A 21,956-nucleotide genomic window follows, 5' to 3' on the forward strand; every position below is an offset into this window, starting at 1 on the left:
CTATCTGTTACCACTTATTTCAGTACTTGCAGTGAATACCTTGCGGAAAACCGCTTGTCATTTCCTCCTGCTCCTCGTTGGGTTTGACACTCTTATATATCGAAAGGAATATGATAGATCCCCTATACTTGTTGGTCATCACGCACCCCCCTCTTTCAAAGGGGGCTGTTCGCCCAGAGCCATATGGGTCTCCAGAATTGTGTTGCTGAGGGCCAAACTGGATGCGGCCCTCTTCGCCAGTCTCCATGGGAACGTCTCCGCCATGTGTCCGGCAGTGGATGTCTCGCCTTTTGGCACCTCCTGGACAACGTCCTGGGCTCCTCCCTTCGGAGCAGTCCTCCGGGACAGCACTTCGGTGTCGTCCCTGGCACCGGGGGAGTAAGTAGGTGGTGGCGACTGGCTCACCATTTCTGATGGAGCCAACGAACCTCCAGACAAGGATCGCTGGATTAGGTCGCGGGCCGGACTGCAATAGTACTGTTAACTACATCAAGATAATGGATAGAAAGGGCTGGATGTGCGCACGAGCGAGCCCTGTCACTTACGATGCGGCCTGGAGCTTAGTGCGGGGGCGTCGTTCCGGACTACTGTCAACGTCCCACATGGTGTTGACCGCTGGAACGCCCTTCCCCTTCTTGGTCGCCTCCACCTCCAGATGCGCCGGAGCCGCCCTCTTCTTCTTCCTCTCCTCACGGGGAGGATTGTTTTCTTCCTCCTCCTCCTCTTCCTCGTCATTGTCCTCAGGGACATAGGAATGAGTTTCGTCGTCTTCGGATGCCACGTCCGAAGTCCCCTTACGACGGAGGCCACTCTTGGCCTTATTCTCCGGCGCCTTATATGGCGCCGGCACCAGCATCTTCGCTAGACGCGGGATGAATGGTTCTTCAGGCAGCGGAGATGGACACTGGATCTGCTTCGCCCTCTCCATCCAGTCCTGAAGGAACCATAATAAAAGCTCAGACATCATCCTCGAAACAATGAGGTTGGGGATACGTCAGAAATAACATACCTTGCTGGCGGGGTGTGTACAATCGTGACCACTGTCTGAATCCGTGGCCGGTGGCTTCTCGTTGCCCTTAAAAAGCAACTTCTAGGCGCCTTCAAGAGTAGTCTCGAAGAGCCTTACCAAGGTCTGGTGCTTCTTCGAATTGAACTCCCACAGAGGGCGGCTTCGGCGCTGGCACGGAAGAATCCGACAAATTAACATCACCTAGATCATGTCGACGAGCTTGACATTCTTGGTCACCATGCTTTGAATGCGCGTCTGCAATTCTATCAGCTTGTTAGGTGAACACCAGTCCGGACTCTTCTCGACCCAGGAGGTGAGTCGCATAGGAGCGCTGGAGCGGAATTCGGTAGTTGCGGCCCAGGTAGTGCCGCGTGGTTCTGTGATGTAGAACCACTATTTCTGCCACTCCTTTACCGTATCCACAAAGGTGCCCTTGGGCCAGGAGACATTGGACAGCTTGCTCACCATGGCTCCTCTGCACTCCGCGTGCTGGCCATCCACCACCTTCGGATTTACATTGAAGACTTTGAGCCACAGCCCGAAGTGGGGCTGGATGCGGAGGAAAGCCTCACACACGATGATAAACGCCGAGATGTTGTGGAAGGAATTCGGGGACAGATCATGGAGATCTATCCCGTAATAATACATCATCCAGCGGACGAAAGGGTGGAGTGGAAACCCCAGCCTGCGGAAGAAATGAGGAAGGAATACTACCCTCTCGTTCGGCTCCGGCGTGGGGACAATTTGTCCCTCGACCGGTAAGCGGTGGGCGATCCCCTTCGCCAAATATCCGGCCGCTCGGAGCTCAGTAATGTCCTCCTCCTTGACGGAGGAGACCATCCACTTGCCCTGACCACCGAATCCGGACATGGTTGCTTGAGTGGAAAGGAGATGAGAACTTGGGTGCTGGATCTAGAGATCGGGAAGGCGGAGATAGATAGAGAGAGAGAGCATGAGAAGAGGAAGAGGGAATCTTATCCCCTTATAAAGGCAGAAAATATTAAACACCTCCTCACCCGCCTTAGGATTCGCCTGTTCCCAAGGGCTGTATGAACGGCACGATTGAGTTACCCATGCCATCATTGATGAGAGTCCCGCAATAAGGGGACACGATCTCTGCTTCGACAAGACGTGGCAATAGCAACCGCGTCTCGAAAAGTGGGATGGCAGATGAAAAACGGTTCGAAATTATAACCGGACAGACACGATGTCGTCTAGCTGTCAACAGATTAGATTCGTGCAAATATTATATTCTCTCTGCGGTTGTGTATGGTGTATAACAGGTCCGAATACAATCATCGCGTCCGAAGACTATCTTGGAGTTCAGAGAAAGGGGAACCTGCCTTGCAATGCCGAAGACAATCTGCGTGCCGGACTCCTCATCATTGAAGCCTGGATTAAGGGGTCCTCGAGTGTCCGGCCTGTTATTCATTGGGCCGGACTGATGGGCTATGAAGATATGAAGGCCGAAGACTATACCCATGTCCGGATTGGACTTTTCTTGGCGTGGAAGGCAAGCTAGGTGACCAGCTGTGAAGATTCCTTCTTATGTAACCGACTCCATATAACCCTAGATCTCTCCGGTGTCTATATAAACCGGAGAGCATAGTCCGGATAGGCGACATTCATTACCATATACACATAGGCTAGACTTCTAGGGTTTTAGCCATTATGATCTCGTGGTAGATCAACACTTGTAACACTCATATTCATCAAGATCAATCAAGCAGTAAGTAGGGTATTACCTCCATAAAGAGGGCCCGAACCCGGGTAAACATCGTGTCCCCCTCTCCTTTTACCATCGATCCTAGACGCACAGTTTGGGACCCCCTACCCGAGATCCGCCGGTTTTGACACCGACAGCTAGCGTTATACTAACAGCAAAAAAGTGAATAAGAGAATGGGATGCCCATTCGAACAGTGGGCGCACCAGTACGATGTACCTCCACGGACGCATAGAGTGGTGAGGGAGGTATGGTTGCCCAGAGCAACAAATATCCAGGCAGCATATGTGGATTACGTCCCAATTTTGTTATGCTTAGCCACCTTTTTCCTATGTGAGGACAACAAACCAATCGACCTGGTCATTCTCTATTGCGTTGTAATGCCTTTCTACCCTTCTTCAACCAAGAGACACGAGACTCGTTCCTTAGCTATGGATTTTCCCATTTTCAACCTAGATGCAGGTTCGATGCCTACTCTCTTGGACAGTACAGTCTCCCTTCCTTTCCTTATTCAACCTAGGCATGGATTAGTCTGCATGAAGTAGGGTTTCCTTTAATAGTGAAAATTAAGGTTTTTGTCTGCGTGACCAGCAGAGCAGAGGATAGCAAATTGGGAAGATGGTGGAGTGAAAAAGATCCACATGCAGCGACGTGGCAGATGGGGCAATAGAACAAGGGTATGGTTCGAAAAGAGGTAGCATACCTGAGGGTTGGCGGGAAGTGGCTTCGCTCGTGGTCGTCGTCCTTCACACGCACTATGACAGCGAGCTTGGGGATAGAGGCCATCCCGTGCGGGCGCTAGGTCTGAGAGGATGGCCTTGTCGTCATTGCGTGACCTCGCTCGCCGCCAACGAGTGCGTCAACGCTGCACGTCCTTTTCTTCCCCGGCGGATCTGTGACCACCAGCGAGGAGGGAGAGAGAGGCCGTCTTTTTTAGATCTGGAGAGAGGGTGATTCTGTGAGAAGCAAGTGGGCAGCCCTTAGCAAGAAAGCTTTGAAGCTCCAGCCTATATATCTTTTTTATACTACTAGTACTAGAGGTGGAGTACTGGTAGAGTAGTTTATATTTTCTCTACAAACAGTACTAGTTAGTCGTGCTTCAAAACTGAACGGCACGCCATTAAAAAAATAAAGTCAAGAAATAATACGGCACTTCAGGCCAACGCGGCCAGATCACATTTTGCACGAGAAATTACACACCATGTTTCGTTGACATGTGGTCCCGTTCCAACATGTCAGTGAGACGACGGCGAGTCTTTTGTACAATTTCCGAAAGGACGTGTAGGCCGGGGCGCCTCTTCATGTAGCGTGGCAACCGACTCTTCGCCTCTCCTCTCGATTTGGAACTATTGTTGCACGCTCTTCCTCCCTCCTCCATTTGCCTTCACCCTTCCTTCTGCCATTGTTCGATCGTCTTCTCCATGGAGGGAACAAGCTAGAAACGACCCCGTTATTCTTGCCCCGATCTGAAAGATGACATGGCGGGGGAACTCATTGATCGGTGCGACATCATCACCTCGGCTAGCATGGCAGGTTCGTTCAAGAACATTCTCGACTCAACTAATAACATCATTACAAGGAACCCAAGGGTCCAGGAGCGGTTTGATCTCCCTTATCTTCTTCACTATAAGCCTGTTCGCATGGGTGCGGATGACGGAGGCCTCGCCTTGTGCAAGTTGATGCCGCTTGCTAATGATACGTGTGATGCCAAGATGCCATCGCTTAAGGGTAAGGCCTGGGCTGGCGCAAATGGATATTGGGTTTTTTATATTGGGTACAATTGCGAGTGGGAACTTGTGAATGTGTACACTCGTTAGCGGATTCCACTTCCAAAAATCTCAGAGTGCCCTGAGGTTGAGCACACAGATGATCTACGTATGTTCAAATACGATCATGGTGGCTGTTGTCTACGGAAGATAGCAATTTGTCGAGTTCCCAACCGCTCTTGGAATGACGAGAACTATGAAGTTGTTTCTATATTCGACAAGCTTGTTGCCGTTGTTACTGATTCCACAGTTCGTCCATGGATATTGCTCAAAAATCAGTTTCTGTACACGGATGATGAGTACTATGATGCAATTAAATACGAGGATCTTGTGTTTGCTTCCACCACTCATGGCATTGTTTTTGCATGGGATCCTCGTTGTTTTGGTACATTTGTCTTCCACCGTAATTATAATTGTTTCATCCACATGCATGTGGGTTAGCAAGTTTCCCTTTACTAATTAACCTTCTTCTTGTGTTTCCAAGGTCCTGTGAACATTCCACCACCTATACTTGAAAAAATTTATAACCAAGGGGGAGATGACAATGGTGATGATCACGATCATGACGACGAACATGACTTATATACTCAGTGGCGGCTGGCAACTAATTCCGATGGATCACCTCTTCTTGTCTGTATACAGTGCACTGAGATTGTTACTACTGAGGGAGCACGTGTTGTCTCCCATGGTCGCCCTCTCCGGACCTATTCCAACACCCGTTGCAGGGTATTCGGGATGGATACTGGTGTGCTAGCGCCAACACCTTCTCCCTGGTACAATATTGATAGTCTTGGAGAAAACTCGCTCTTCCTTGGACCAAACTATCCAATGATGGTTAAAGGCGATCCAGCTGCTGTTGACACAATGTTACTACCATTTATGAGAAGCAACTGTATCTATACCTTGGACATTGCGGTGGTTCCCTACCCTGCTCCTGATATATGCCGCTTCAGCCTGGATGATCAGTCCTGCGTTGCTCTCTATATTGACAATAGCTAGCCCTTCCCAGAGCACCTATGGTTCAAAGCAAGCGTTTCCAACGCCAAGGATTGGTTGAGTTGAAATTCATTTCATTGCTTGTTATTTGTTGTGTGATGAAAATTTCAGTATTTACTAGAATGCTTTGTTGGAAATAATCTATAATCCAACATGTATCATCGTTGTCGTAGTGTGTTGATGACTTGTTGTATGTAATGAATGGTACATTTGCAAATGCGTGTCATAGACTCAATTTATGAATGGTTTTCGAGTCACTTCTTGGAGTGTGAGTACCGTAGTAGTATAGCCAGCATTCGGTTAGTATATGAAGTTGCCACATCACATAGAGCCAACCTAATATTGGAGTACCAGATCTGAGATGCCACGTGTACCAGATGAATGACTCCAAGTTCGACCATCGTGATGCTAGGTGCGAGCCGAGGAACACTGTTGGAGAGACACCCCTCATAATTTTCCTACATTGGTCATTTGATTCATAGGATAGAATGCTATATGATTTTTTTCCTATGTAATCATGTTTTAATTGGCAATCTAGCATCCACTCCAATTTTTGTTTCACTTCCTTTGATCCTACGAAGAGAGTACTTGCTCTAAATGATGTGCCGCTGCAAGAGCCGCCTATATTAATTAACCATGCTCTAAAAAGGTGGACCAACTTTGGCCATAGTAGTACTGTAGGTTAGTAGGTGACCTTGCGCTTGGCTCTTCTCCTCTTTCGGAAGTCGAACAATAATGATGGTACTACTTCTGGCAATCTGACACCAAATGAACTGCTGCACGTCCACCGCTTGTAAGCAAAAGTTTCTCCTCGTGCTGCGAGCCACCGCGCACGTGTTGGCGAGGGAGAAGGCGTAGTAAGCAAGCTTCTCGTCATTCTGCGAGTTGACGGGACACATCAAAGTTACGTATTTATTAGTACTCTCTTCAAAAAGGGCCGACCATGTCCATGGCTACCATCCCATTCTCTGTCATTGAGTACGTGCACTATTCATGTGTCATCGAGGAGAAAAAATATTGCGTAGTACTAGGTGCCATCGAAGTGCATGACTCACTTATGCACTGCATATCTCCATTTTCTTGCATGACACGCCACCTTGATGCTAGATGTCCCGCGTGTCATGGAGGCATATAGTATGATTTTGTAAAATGGAGGCATATAGATGTCCCCGTGCCGGCAACAGGATGAACAAAGCTCATGTCTTAAACGAAAGAGTGGAAGAACATAGATTCCCGACAACCGAGAAGTAGCTACAAACCTTGGGGTGGAGCGTCTGCACTCATAATTTTTTATATTATTCAGCGATACAAAATCAACCAAATCTCTCCACGTTCCTATACCATTCTATGATATGAGAATAACTTTGAACGTAAGCCATTGATTCACTCTATCCAATGGTCATAGTTGGAAAAACCAAACAAAACCAAGCACTTAGATTGTTGCCACCTGCCCACCTAGCTGTTGGGGAACGTAGTAATTTCAAAATTTTCCTACGCACATGCAAGATCATGGTGATGCATAGCAACGAGAGGGGAGAGTATTGTCTACGTACCCTCGTAGACCGAAAGCGGAAGCGTTAGCACAACGCGGTTGATGTAGTCATACGTCTTCACGATCCGACCGATCAAGTACCGAACGTACGGCACCTCCGAGTTCAGCACACGTTCAGCTCGATGACGTCCCTCGAACTCCGATCTGACCGAGTGTTGAGGGAGAGTTTCGTCAGCACGACGGCGTGGCGACGATGTTGATGTTCTACCGACGCAGGGCTTCGCCTAAGCACCGCTACAATATTATCGAGGTGGACCATGGTGGAGGGGGGCACCGCACACGACTAAGAGATCAATGATCAATTGTTGTGTCCATGGGGTGCCCCCCTGCCCCCGTATATAAAGGAGTAAGGGGGAGGCGGCCGGCCTAGGAGGAGGGCACACCAAGGTGGGATTAGGACTCCTCCTTTCCTTGTTGGAGTAGGAGAGAAGGAAAGAGGAGGAGAGGAAGAAGGAAAAGGGGGCTGCACCCCCTGTCCAATTCCGACCAGAGCGGGGGGGGGGGGGCTCCTTCCTTTTGGCCTCTCTCCTCTATTCCCGTATGGCCCAATAAGGCCCATATACTCCCCGGCGAATTCCCGTAACTCTCCGGTAATCCGATAAATACCTGAATCACTCAGAACCTTTCCGATGTCCGAATATAGTCGTCCAATATATCGATCTTTACGTCTCGACCATTTCGAGACTCCTCGTCATGTCCCCGATCTCATCAGGGACTCCGAACTCCTTCGGTACATCAAAACACATAAACTCATAATATAACTGTCATCAAAACATTAAGCGTGCGGACCCTACGGGTTCGAGAACTATGTATACATGACCGAGACACGTCTCTGGTCAATAACCAATAGTGGAACCTGGATGCTCATATTGGCTCCCACATATTCTACGAAGATCTTTATCGGTCAAACCGCATAACAACATACGTTGTTCCCTTTGTCATCGGTATGTTACTTGCCCGAGATTCAATCGTAGGTATCTCAATACCTAGTTCAATCTCGTTACCGGCAAGTCTCTTTACTCGTTCCATAATACATCATCCCGCAACTAACTCATTAGTTGCAATTCTTGCAAGGCTTAAGTGATGTGCATTTACGAGAGGGCCTAGAGATACCTCTCCGACAATCGGAGTGACAAATCCTAATCTCAAAATACTCCAACCCAACAAGTACCTTCGGAGACACCTGTAGAGCACCTTTATAATCACCCAGTTACGTGGTGACGTTTGGTAGCACACAAAGTGTTCCTCCGGTAAACGGGAGTTGCATAATCTCATGGTCATAGGAACATGTATAAGTCATGAAGAAAGCAATAGCAACATACTAAACGATTGAGCGCTAAGCTAACGGAATGGGTCAAGTCAATCACATCATTCTCCTAATGATCTGATCCCATTAATCAAATGACAACTCATGTCTATGGCTAGGAAACATAACCATCTTTGGTCAACGAGCTAGTCAAGTAGAGGCATACTAGTGACACTCTGTTTGTCTATGTATTCACACATGTATTATGTTTCTGGTTAATAAAATTCTAGCATGAATAATAAACATTTAGCATGATATAAGGAAATAAATAATAACTTTATTATTGCCTCTAGGGCATATTTCCTTCAGTCTCCCACTTGCACTAGAGTCAATAATCTAGTTCACATCACCATGTGATTTAACATCACTAGTTCACATCCTTATGTGGTTAACACCCATAGTTCACATCGATATGTGACCAACACCCAAAGGGTTTACTAGAGTCAGTAATCTAGTTCACATCGCTATGTGATTAACACCCAAAGAGTACTAAGGTGTGATCATGTTTTGCTTGGGAAATAATTTTAGTCAACGGGTCTGTCATATTCAGATCCGTAAGTATTTTGCAAATATCTATGTCAACAATGCTTTGCATGGAGCTACTCTAGCTAATTGCTCTCACTTTCAATATGTATCCAGATTGATACTTAGAGTCATCTGGATCAATGTCAAAACTTGCATCGACGTAACCCTTTACGACGAACCCTTTTTGTCACCTCCATAATCGGGAAATATATCCTTATTCCACTAAGGATAATTTTGACCGCTGTCTAGTGATCTACTCCTAGATCACTATTGTACTCCCTTGCCAAAATTAGTGTAGGGTGTACAATAGATCTGGTACACAGCATGGCATACTTTATAGAACCTATGGCCAAGGCATAGGGAATGACTTTCATTCTCTTTCTATCTTCTGCCGTGGTCGGGCTTTGAGTCTTACTCAATTTTATACCTTGTAACACAGGCAAGAACTTTTTCTTTGACTATTCCATTTTGAACTACTTCAAAATCTTGTCAAGGTATGTACTCATTGAAATATTTATCAAGCGTCTTGATCTATCTCTATAGATCTTTATGCTCAATATGTAAGCAGCTTCACCGAGGTCTTTCTTTGAAAAACTCCTTTCAAACACTCCTTTATGCTTTGCAGAATAATTCTACATTATTTCCGATCAACAATATGTCATTCACATATACTTATCAGAAATGTTGTAGTGCTCCCATTCACTTTCTAGTAAATACAGGCTTCACCGCAAGTCTGTATAAAACTATATGCTTTGATCAACTTATCAAAGCGTATATTCCAACTCCGAGATGCTTGCACCAGTCCATAGATGGATCGCTGGAGCTTGCATATTTTGTTAGCACCTTTAGGATTGACAAAACCTTCTGGTTGCATCATATACAACTCTTTTAATAAATCCATTAAGGAATGCAGTTTTGTTTATCCATTTGCCAGATTTCATAAAATGCGGCAATTGCTAACATGATTCGGACAGACTTAAGCATAGATACGAGTGAGAAACTCTCATCGTAGTCAACACCTTGAACTTGTCGAAAACCTTTTTGCGATAATTCTAGCTTTGTAGATAGTAACACTACTATCAGCGTCCGTCTTCCTCTTGAAGATCCATTTAATCTCAATGGCTCGCCGATCATTGGGCAAGTCAATCGAAGTCCATACTTTGTTCTCATACATGGATCTCATTTCAGATTTCATGGCCTCAAGCCATTTTGCGGAATCTGGGCTCATCATCGCTTCCTCATAGTTCGTAGGTTCGTCATGGTCATGACCTCCAGAACAGGATTACCGTACCACTCTGGTGCAGATCTCACTCTGGTTGACCTATGTGGTTCGGTAGTAACTTGATCTAAAGTTACATGATCATCATCATTAGCTTCCTCACTAATTGGTGTAGGAGTCACAGTAACAGATTTCTGTGATGAACTACTTTCCAATAAGGGAGCAGGTACAGTTACCTCATCAAGTTCTACTTTCCTCCCACTCACTTCTTTCGAGAGAAACTCCTTCTCTAGAAAGGATCCATTCTTAGCAAAGAATATCTTGCCTTCGGATCTGTGATAGAAGGTGTACCCAACAGTAACTTTTGGGTATCCTATGAAGACACACTTTTCCGATTTGGGTTTCAGCTTATCAGGATGAAACTTTTTCACATAAGCATCGCAACCCCAAACTTTAAGAAATGACAACTTTGGTTTCTTGCCAAACCACAGTTCATACGGTGTCATCTCAACGGATTTAGATGGTGCCCTTTTTGACGTGAATGCAGCTGTCTCTAATGCATAACCCCAAAACTATAGTGGTAAATCGGCAAGAAACATCATAGATTGCACTATATCCAATAATGTACAGTTATGACGTTCGGACACACAATTATGCTGTGGTGTTCCAGGTGGCACGAATTTGTGAAACTATTCCACATTGTTTTAATTGAAGACCAAACTCGTAACTCAAATATTCTCCTCCACGATCAGATCATAGAAACTTTATTTTCTTGTTACGATGATTTTCAACTTCACTCTGAAATTCTTTGAACTTTTCAAATGTTTCAGACTTATGTTTCATCAAGTATATATACCCATATCTACTCAAATCATCTGTGAAGGTTAGAAAATAACGACACCCGCCGCGAGCCTTAACACTCATCGGACCGCATACATCAGTATGTATTATTTCCAATAAGTCAGTTGCTCGCTCCATTGTTCCGAAGAACGGAGTTTTAGTCATCTTGCCCATGAGGCATGGTTCGCAAGCATCAAATGAATCATAATCACGTGATTCCAAAAACCCATCAGTATGGAGTTTCTTCATGCGCTTTACACCAATATGACCTAAACGGCAGTGCCACAAATAAGTTGCACTATCATTATTAACTTTGCATCTTTTGGCTTCAATATTATGAATATGTGTATCACTACGATCGGGATCCAACAAACCATTTTCATTGGTGTGTATGACCATAGAAGGTTTTTATTCATGTAAACAGAACAACAATTGTTCTCTAACTTAAATGAATAACCGTATTGCAATAAAAATGATCAAATGATATTCATGCTCAATGCAAACACCAAATAACACTTATTTAGGTTCAATACTAATTCCGAAAGTATAGGGAGTCTGTGATGATGATCATATCAATCTTGGAACCACTTCCAACACACATCGTCACTTCACCCTTAACTAGTCTCTGTTTATTCTGCAACTCCCGTTTCGAGTTACTAATCTTAGCAACTAAACTAGTATCAAATACTGAGGGGTTACTATAAACACTAGTGAAGTACACATCAATAACATGTATATCAAATATACCTTTGTTCACTTTGCCATCCTTCTTATCCGCCAAATACTTGGGGCAGTTCCGCTTCCAATGACCAGTTCCTTTGCAGTAGAAGCACTCAGTCTCAGGCTTAGGTCCAGACTTGGGCTTCTTCACTTGAGCAGCAACTCGCTTGCCGTTCTTCTTCCCCTTCTTCCCTTTGCCCTTTTCTTGAAACTAGTGGTCTTGTCAACCATCAACACTTGATGTTTTTCTTGATTTCTACCTTCGTCGATTTCAGCATCACGAAGAGCTTGGAAATCGTTTCCGTTATCCCTTGCATATTATAGTTCATCACGAAGTTCTACTAACTTGGTGATGATGACTAGAGAATTCTGTCAATCACTATCTTATCTGGAAGATTAACTCCCACTTGATTCAAGCGATTGTAGTACCTAGACAATATGAGCACATGCTCACTGCTTGAGCTATTCTCCTCCATCTTTTAGCTATAGAACTTGTTGGAGACTTCATATCTCTCAACTCGGGTATTTGCATGAAATGTTAACTTTTATTCCTGGAACATCTCATATGGTCCATGACATTCAAAACGTCTTTGAAGTCCCGATTCTAAGCCATTAAGCATGGTGCACTAAACTATCAAGTAGTCATCATATTGAGCTAGCCAAACGTTCATAATGTCTACATCTGCTCCTACAATAGGTCTGTCACCTAGCAGTGCATCAAGGACATAATTCTTCTGTGCAGCAATGAGGATAAACCTCAGATCATGGATCCAATCCATATCATTGCTACTAACATTTTTCAACATAGCTTTTCTCTAGGAACATATCAAAAAATAAACAGGGAGCAACAACGCGAGCTATTGATCTACAACATTGTTATGAAAATACTATCAGGACTAAGTTCATGATAAATTAAAGTTCAATTAATCATATTACTTAAGAACTCCCACTTAGATAGACATCCCTCTAATCATCTAAGTGATCACGTGATCCAAATCAACTAAACCAGAACCGATCATCACGTGAAATGGAGTAGCTTTCAATGGTGAACATCAATATGTTGATCATATCTACTATATGATTCACGCTCGACCTTTCGGTCTCAGTGTTCCGAGGCCATATCTGCATATGCTAGGCTCGTCAAGTTTAACCTGAGTATTCTGCGTGTGCAAAACTGGCTTGCACCCGTTGTAGATGGACGCAGAGCTTATCACACCCGATCATCACGTGGTGTCTGGGCACGACGAACTTTGGCAACGGTGCATACTCAGGGAGAACACTTTTATCTTGAAATTTAGTGAGAGATCATCTTATAATGCTACCGTCAATCAAAGCAAGATAAGATGCATAAAAGATAAACATCACATGCAATCAATATAAGTGATATGATATGGCCATCATCATCTTGTGCTTGTGATCTCCATCTCAGAAGCACCGTCATGATCACCATCGTCACGGGCGCGACACCTTGATCTCCATCGTAGCATCGTTGTCGTCTCGCCAATCTTATGCTTCTACGACTATCGCTACCGCTTAGTGATAAAGTAAAGCATTACAGGGCGATTGCACTGCATACAATAAAGCGACAACCATATGGCTCCTGCCAGTTGCCGATAACTCGGTTACAAAACATGATCATCCCATACAATAAAATTTAGCATCATATATTGACCATATCACATCACAACATGCCCTGCAAAAACAAGTTAGACGTCCTCTACTTTGTTCACTAGTAGAAAAGGGGGCAAAGGTTCAGGCCGGGTAAGCCCATTAGTCCCGGTTCAGTCCAGAACCGGGACCAACGGGTGCATTGGACCCGGTTCATGAGCCCAGGGGGCCGCCCGGGCCACGTGGGCCATTGGTCCCGGTTCGTCTGGACCCTTTGGTCCCGGTTGGTGGGACGAACCAGGACCAATGGGCCTCGCTCCTGGCCCACCACCATTGGTCCCGGTTGGTGGCATGAACCGGGACCAAAGGCTCCCCTTTAGCCTCGGTTCATGCCACCAACCGGGACTAAAGGGTTTGTCCTTGTTGCGCTTAGAGTTTAGTCCCACCTCGCCAACCGAAGGGCGCTCACACCTGTTTATAAGCCCGTCCCTCTCTGCCTTGTTGAGCTCCTCTCAAAGTGAAAATAGATGCCCCTATACATGGAATTTGACCTAAATTCATAGTGAATTTCTCTGAAATTCATAGAGATTGGTTATGAATTTATGTCGAATTTTCTCTATAGGCGCATCTATGTTCATTTTTTAGTAAAGTTAATTACAAACTTGTGATTCACACAAATTTCAAAGAATTCAAATTTTAACTATTCTAATTTGAAAACTAATGGCACTAACAGAAAGTTTATAATTTTTGGTTCCTGGGTTAAGACATACATAGCTGGAGAGGGATCTCTGTGGAGAAAGATTGTAGATAATAAATATAATACTAAAAATCCTAATATTCTGTGCTGTAGAGACCCACACCCTTCCCAGTTCTGGAAGAGTTTTATGTGGGCCCTGCAGACAGTGAAGATGTGGTATGAATGGCAAATAGTTGATGGTAGATTGGTTAGATTATGGGAAGATACCTGGTATGGTAACACTCCCCTGGCCACACAGTACTGGGACCTATATGTTTTGGTTAATGAAAAGAATAAAACCATTGCAGATCTCTGGGATGGACAGGAGCTCAAATGCACCTTTAGAAGGACCTTCTCGGATGAACTGATGTTACAATGATTTGAATTGATTGAAATACTTTCCCTGACTGACTTTACTCAGGGGACATACTCTTTGATTTGGAAGAGTATGAGTCTAAAGGAGTTTATTCTTCTAAGTCTCTATATGCTATTGTTAATTTCAGGGGGTGCAGCCTATTTACCTCCCTGCTGTCTGGAATGTGAAAGTACCACCTAGAGTTCAAGGGTTTTTGTGGCTTTTTTCTCAGAACAAAATCATGACTTGTGATAATTTGAGGAAAAGAGGCATAGCAAAACCACTAGAATGTGTTTTTTTGCAAAGAGATTGAGGCATAGATGTTGCTGAGTTTGGTGTGTGTTAGCTTAAGGTTGGTGACCCGAGGTTTGTAGTTCCAGGTGGCAAGTTACTTTGGTGGTTCTGTTATTTCAAGTGTTGGCGTTTGTGGGAGGAGGCATGATGCTTCTTCTCTCTGAGTCCGTTTCTTTATTTTGTCCTGTTGAGTCCTGGTTTTGTAAGACTTTTCCTGCTGTGGTTTCTTTCTATATGAAATGGAATCGGGGGGCGATCCCCTGTTTATAATTTTTCTAAAACAAACAGCGAAAAAGAATTAAAAATGAAAGCAAAAAACAAAAGAAAATAAATAATGCAGAAAACAAAAAAACCGAAAAATAAAATAAAAATAGCAACAATAAGTATTTTGTTGTAAGTAGAAACAAAATAAAATAAATAAAGCAACAAAGAAAACAAAAAAACAAAAAAGTGTTTTAAAATTTGAAAACTAATGGCATTAACAAAATGTTTATAATTTTTCTAAAACTAAAAGCAAAAAAGAATTAAAAAATAAAGCAAAAAACAAAAGAAAATAAATAATGCAGAAAACTAAACAAAAAAACTGAAAAATAAAATAAAAATAGAAACAATAAGTATTTTGTTGTAAGTAGAAACAAAATAAAATAAATAAAGCAACAAAGAAAACAAAAAAACAAAAAAAGTGTTTTCAAATTTGAAAACTAATGGCATTAACAAAAAGTTTATAATTTTTTCTAAAACTAAAAGAATAAAAATTAAAAAATAAAGCAAAAAACAAAAGAAAATAAATAATGCAGAAAAAAACAAAAAAACTGAAAAATAAAATAAAAATAGCAACAATAAGTATTTTGTTGTAAGTAGAAACAAAATAAAATAAATAAAGCAACAAAAAAACAAAAAAAACAAAAAAAGTGTTTTCAAAATTGAAAACTAATGGCATTTACAAAAAGTTTATAATTTTTCTAAAACTAAAAGCATAAAGAATTAATAAATGAAGCAAAAAACAAAAGAAAATAAATAATGCAGAAAACAAAACAGAAAAACTGGAAAAAAATAAAAATAGCAACAATAAGTATTTTGTTGTAAGTAGAAACAAAATAAAATAAATAAAGCAACAAAAAACAAAGAAAGTGCCACCTACTGGGCCCCCACGGCCTGAATACGACTAGAAACCCATCCATGGGCCAGGATTCAGGCCCGCAAGAGGCCCAATAGGCCCACAGGCATAGCAGTGACAATTAGGCTCGTAAGCCTGCAATGGAGAGGAGCTCGAGAGGGGTGCGGCAGTGGGGCTTATAAACCACTGCGCACCCCTCTAAACTAGCGAGGTGGGACTAAACTTTCGACGCGGGCGCAGCAGCACAAGTCCTTTGGTCCCGATTGGTGGCACCAACCGGGACTAAAGGGGCATCGGTACCGGTTCGTGGCACCAACCGGGACCAATGCCCACCCTTTACTCCCGGTTGGCGCCACCAACCGGGACCAAAGGCCGCCGCTTCCCGCCCTTTGGGCTGCCGAAAAGTGGCCTTTGGTCCCGGTTGGTGCCACCAACCGGGACTAAAGGTGGCATTGGTCCCGGTTTGAGACACGAACCGGGACCAATGCTCGGTCTATATATACATCACTTGTGAAAATTTGGGGTCAGTTCTTCGATCCCGCCCCGCCGACGCCGCCAGGCTGCTCCTCTGTGCCTCACCGTCGCCATCGTCGCCGCGCGGAGTCCCGCGCCGCCCCGACGCCGTCGCTGCCCCGTGCCACCCCGACGTGGCCGCCCTCTGCCCCGACCTCGCCGTCCTCTGCCACGCCTCGTCGTCGTCGCCCAGTGAGCCCCGACCCCTCCCTTCCCCCACGCCGCCGCCCCTGCCTTCTCTGCTTGCCGCGCGCCGCCGCCGCCGCCCCGACCTACTCTGCTTTGCCGCGCGCCACCACCGCCGCCCCGGCCTGCTCTCTGTTTTTTTCATATCTTTTTGTAATTCATTGATGTATGTATATATGGATGTTGTATGTATATGTATATATGCAGATGTATGTATGATCCATTGATATGTATGAATTGATGTATGATTTTTTTTTGTTCATAGAATTTTTTTGTCAATTTATGTATATATATGTTCATATATATGTGCATATTCAGAAAAAAAATGTGTTGCAAAAGTTACATTTAAGGTTAGTTGATTTAATGCATTTGAGGTTATTAGTTCTACTGTTAGTGCATTTTAGGATTGTACATTCTAGGTTAGTGCTTTGAACTAGTTTAATTAGTAGTTGAATTAGTTGATTTAATAAGTACTACTTTATTTTACTATATATACAAGTAGTTTATTTTTAGTTAGTACTACTTTATTTTATTTATAATTAAGTGCTTATATTAGTAGTAGTTGAAGTGGTTGATTTAAGAAAACTAGTTTATTTACTATATATAGAAGTAGTTTATTTTTAGCAAGAAAATTAATAGAACTAGTTTATTTTTTTAGTTAAAGCAATTTTTCCCGTATCGACGTGGATGATGCCTATCCCGCATCCTCGTCGTCGAGTCGGCGGAGGACGATACCTGCTTGACCAGATGGGCCATGTTCGGGACTGGGCTCCGCCGGGGTGGTACTGGGAGGCGCTACCTTCCAGGGCGTAGCTTGGTGAGGAGCCAGCCCGTCGTTGACCCGATCCTTGTTTGGTGGCGGTCGCGTGGGCCAGTGACGGTGTCGAGGCTTCCGGACACTTCAGAGGTGGTACGTCACCGTGTCAGCGAGGAGGACCAGCACGTCCGTCGCTACATGGTTGCGTTGGAGGGCAGGTTCAAGAATACCTGGCAGGTTCTTCAGGGATCTCATTGGAGCTATGATCCTGTGATGGTTCCTTCCCTTTGGGTGTCCACCGCCCGCGCCGATACCCGTCGAGCGCTACGGTTCTAGCTGTACTGGCGATATGTATGATAGTATTCGACGTGTATTAGTGATAATATTCGACGATGTACGGACACATGGAGATGATGTAGTTTTTCTTATAATTTAATGCATCCTAATTTGAATACTACTTTATTTTGCGATTTGATTTTTCTTAATGAATGCTCAAATTGGAGAGCACTATGCAAGGCATATGCATATGATTAGTTGAATAATAATGATCTAATTTAGTTTTTGTAGTACATATATTAATTGTACATGTTTAATCTTTGAATTATGAACGTAGGAAATGTCATCATCGGATGACGGAAGTCTCCCGGGGGAGTGCGACTGGTGCAACGACGATCGAGGTCTGTGCGACAGGCCTCACCTGGACGATGATCGGCGCTTCAGCATTAAGCTCGAGGAGACCTTCGAAGTTGAAACGGTACGCAACGACGACAAGTGTTTTTTTTCATAATTAAGCATGACTTCAACTATTTCAACGTGTAATTTTCATATTTTACAATTCGAGTATAGTTTATCCCATGCCATGCAAGACGCTATGTCTTGGAGAGGATGGATTTTGAAGACCATGAAAATTTTGAAACGAAGAAAATTCACCTAAGGACCCATCATGATGTGGATTTTGAAGTAAATATGTATAATGCTGAGAGCGTAACCCATTTTGGTTGCAAAAATTAGGAAGCATTTTTCAAGATGTATGGTTTTGATGAGGGTATGCTTGTCACCATGGATCTTGGTGATCCTGAAATCGAGCAAGACAATATGGACATTTGGGTCATTGTTGATACGCCTCCAGTTCTACCGCTATGTGAGTTTCTCAAACAAAGTTAATTATTAACTAATTTATATTGTTCATTTGAAAATAGTTGACAGCTTATTTCCATTGACAACTTATTTTGAAGTATCAAAGAATGTGCAGAAGATGGTAGATAGAACTTACTACACCGATGGCTTTGAGTTAACTTACAAGGAGAAAAATCATCTGGTTGGATTTTGTAATGATCTTGAGAATTACAATATCTACAATCAAACTCCTGAACATTATGGTCAATATGTGCCACTAGTGCACGTGTTGAACTACGGTAACTACTATGGAGATACCCTGGTAAGATTTTTTACTATTACGACATACGTGCATCTTTTGCATACTTCTATAAAAATAGTACATCATTGCTAACTATGAAGTTATTACTGTGTTTTTTAACAGATAATCCCAGAGGATTGTGTGCCTCATCTGATGTATGCGCATGGTCGCCTTGATGTTTTGAACATATATCCAGGTCATCCTACGAATCTCAACTGTCCATACCGGATTTCTAAAAGAAGTGGAGACATGCAAATTAGAGAATGGAAAAAATGTATGGACACTCGTAAAGAGGTTCTTGGACGCAAAAGGAAGCGCAGCGCAAGAATTGGAGACATGATGATCTCCATTCTCCATAATGGAGAGTCAGGGTCTATACTGTTTTATGCTATTTTACCTTAAAGAGGGTATTTAGGTCCTACCTAATACTGATGATCATGTGCTAAGAACAGTTAAGTAGGGTTGGTTCGATGACTACGAGGATGATGATCGTATGACTTGTTATTGATAACGAGTAGAAGTTGTATCATGACGATTAGTATGACTTATTATTATGATGAAGCATGATGTGAGCATGAAGAGTTTTATATATCAGTGGGTGAAATGAACATGGATTGGATTGAAGTGAAGGCAACATGCATGTGGTGCATGTCGAAAGTAGTACTAATCCAAACTTGATCAAGTTAGGATTAATTAGTATTACTTTCGACATGCACCACATGTTGCCTTCACTTCGATCTAAGCCATGTTTAGGCATAGCATAGCATTGGTATAAACCAAGCACGAAGATATAAGAGAGGACACTTCTCTCTATTAGCTAGCTAATAACAAACTAAATTAACCCCCCAAAACCCCCAACCCCCCCCCTTTCAAAAAAAAACAAAAACCCCAGCCACAGAAATGCTGACGCGTGGAGGCCTATTGTTCCCGGTTGGTGCCACCAACCGGGACCAAAGGCCCTCCTGCCTGGGCTCAGCGCGCAGGCCATGTGGAGGCCCATCTGTCCCGGTTCTGGTTAGAACCGGGACTAAAGGATGAGGGCATTAGTAACGACCCTTTAGTCCTGGTTCAGGAACCGGGGCAAAAGGCCCTGACGAACCGGGACAATAGGCCCGTTTTCTACTAGTGGTTGTTGCAAGTTTTATGTGGCTGCTACTGGGCTTAGCAAGAACCGTTCTTACCTACACATCAAAACCACAACGATAGTTTGTCAAGTTGGTGCTGTTTTAACCTTCGCAAGGACCGGGTGTAGCCACACTCGGTTCAACTAAAGTTGGAGAAACTGACACCCGCCAGCCACCTGTGTGCAAAGCACGTCGGTAGAACCAGTCTCGCATAAGCGTACGCGTAATGTCGGTTCAGGCCGCTTCATCCAACAATACCGCCGAACCAAAGTATGACATGCTGGTAAGCAGTATGACTTATATCGCCCACAACTCACTTGTGTTCTACTCGTGCATATAACATCAACGCATAATTAAAACCAGGCTCGGATGCCACTGTTGGGGAACGTAGTAATTTCAAAATTTTCCTACGCACACGCAAGATCATGGTGATGCATAGCAACGAGAGGGGAGAGTGTTGTCTACGTACCCTTGTAGACCGAAAGCGGAAGCGTTAGCACAACGCGGTTGATGTAGTCGTACGTCTTCATGATCCGATCGATCAAGTACCGAACGTACGACACCTCCGAGTTCAGCACACGTTCAGCCCGATGACGTCCCTCGAACTGCGATCCAGCCGTGTGTTGAGGGAGAGTTTCGTCAGCACGACGGCGTGGTGACGATGTTGATGTTCTACCGACGCAGGGCTTCGCCTAAGCACCACTACAGTATTATCGAGGTGGACTATGGTAGAGGGAGGCACTGCATACGGCTAAGAGATCAATGATCAATTGTTGTGTCCATGGGGTGCCCCCTGCCCCGTATATAAAGGAGCAAGGGGGGAGGCGGCCAGCCTAGGAGGAGGGCGCACAAAGGGGGGGGGTCCTACTCCCACCGGGAGTAGGACTCCTCCTTTCCTTGTTGGAGTAGGAGAGAAGGAAAGAGGAGGAGAGGAAGAAGGAAAAGGGGGCTGCACCCCTTGTCCAATTCAGACGAGAGGGGGGGCGCGCGCCTCCTTCCTTTTGGCCTCTCTCCTCTATTCCCGTATGGCCCAATAAGGCCCATATACTCCCCGGCGAATTCCCGTAACTGTCCGGTACTCCGATAAATGCCCGAATCACTCGGAACCTTTCCGATGTCCGAATACAGTCGTCCAATATATTGATCTTTACGTCTCGACCATTTCGAGACTCCTCGTCAAGTCCCCGATCTCATCCGGGACTCCGAACTCCTTCGGTACATCAAAACACATAAACTCATAATATAACTATCATCGAAACATTAAGCGTGCGGACCCTACGGGTTCGAGAACTATGTAGACATGACTGAGACACGTCTCCGGTCAATAACCAATAGCGGAACCTGGATGCTCATATTGGCTCCCACATATTCTACGAAGATCTTTATCGGTCAAACCGCATAACAACATACGTAGTTCTCTTTGTCATCGGTATGTTACTTGCCCGAGATTCGATCGTCGGTATCTCAATACCTAGTTCAATCTCGTTACTGGCAAGTCTCTTTACTCATTCCGTAATACATCATCCCGCAACTAACTCATTAGTTGCAATGCTTGCAAGGCTTAAGTGATGTGCATTACCGAGAGGGCCCAGAGATACCTCTCCGACAATCGGAGTGACAAATCCTAATCTCGAAATAAGCCAACCCAACAAGTACCTTCGGAGACACCTATAGAGCACCTTTATAATCACCCAGTTACGTTGTGACGTTTGGTAGCACACAAAGTGTTCCTCCGGTAAACGGGAGTTGCATAATCTCATAGTCATAGGAACATGTATAAGTCATGAAGAAAGCAATAGCAACATACTAAACGATCGAGGGCTAAGCTAACGGAATGGGTCAAGTCAATCACATCATTCTCCTAATGATGTGATCACGTTAATCAAATGACAACTCATGTCTATGGCTAGGAAACATAACCATCTTTGATCAACGAGCTAGTCAAGTAGAGGCATACTAGTGACACTCTGTTTGTCTATGTATTCACACATGTATTATGTTTCTGGTTAATACAATTCTAGCATGAATAATAAACATTTATCATGATATAAGGAAATAAATAATAACTTTATTATTGCCTCTAGGGCATATTTCCTTCACTAGCCCACCTATATATCCGCTCACATGTGATGACCACAGGAGCTATCCATTCAGATTGTATGTTAAAAAAATAAAGGTCAATAACTAATGCG

This window comes from Triticum urartu, chromosome 5 (assembly GCF_003073215.2).
Source record: "Triticum urartu cultivar G1812 chromosome 5, Tu2.1, whole genome shotgun sequence".
NCBI classification, from domain to species: domain Eukaryota; kingdom Viridiplantae; phylum Streptophyta; class Magnoliopsida; order Poales; family Poaceae; genus Triticum; species Triticum urartu.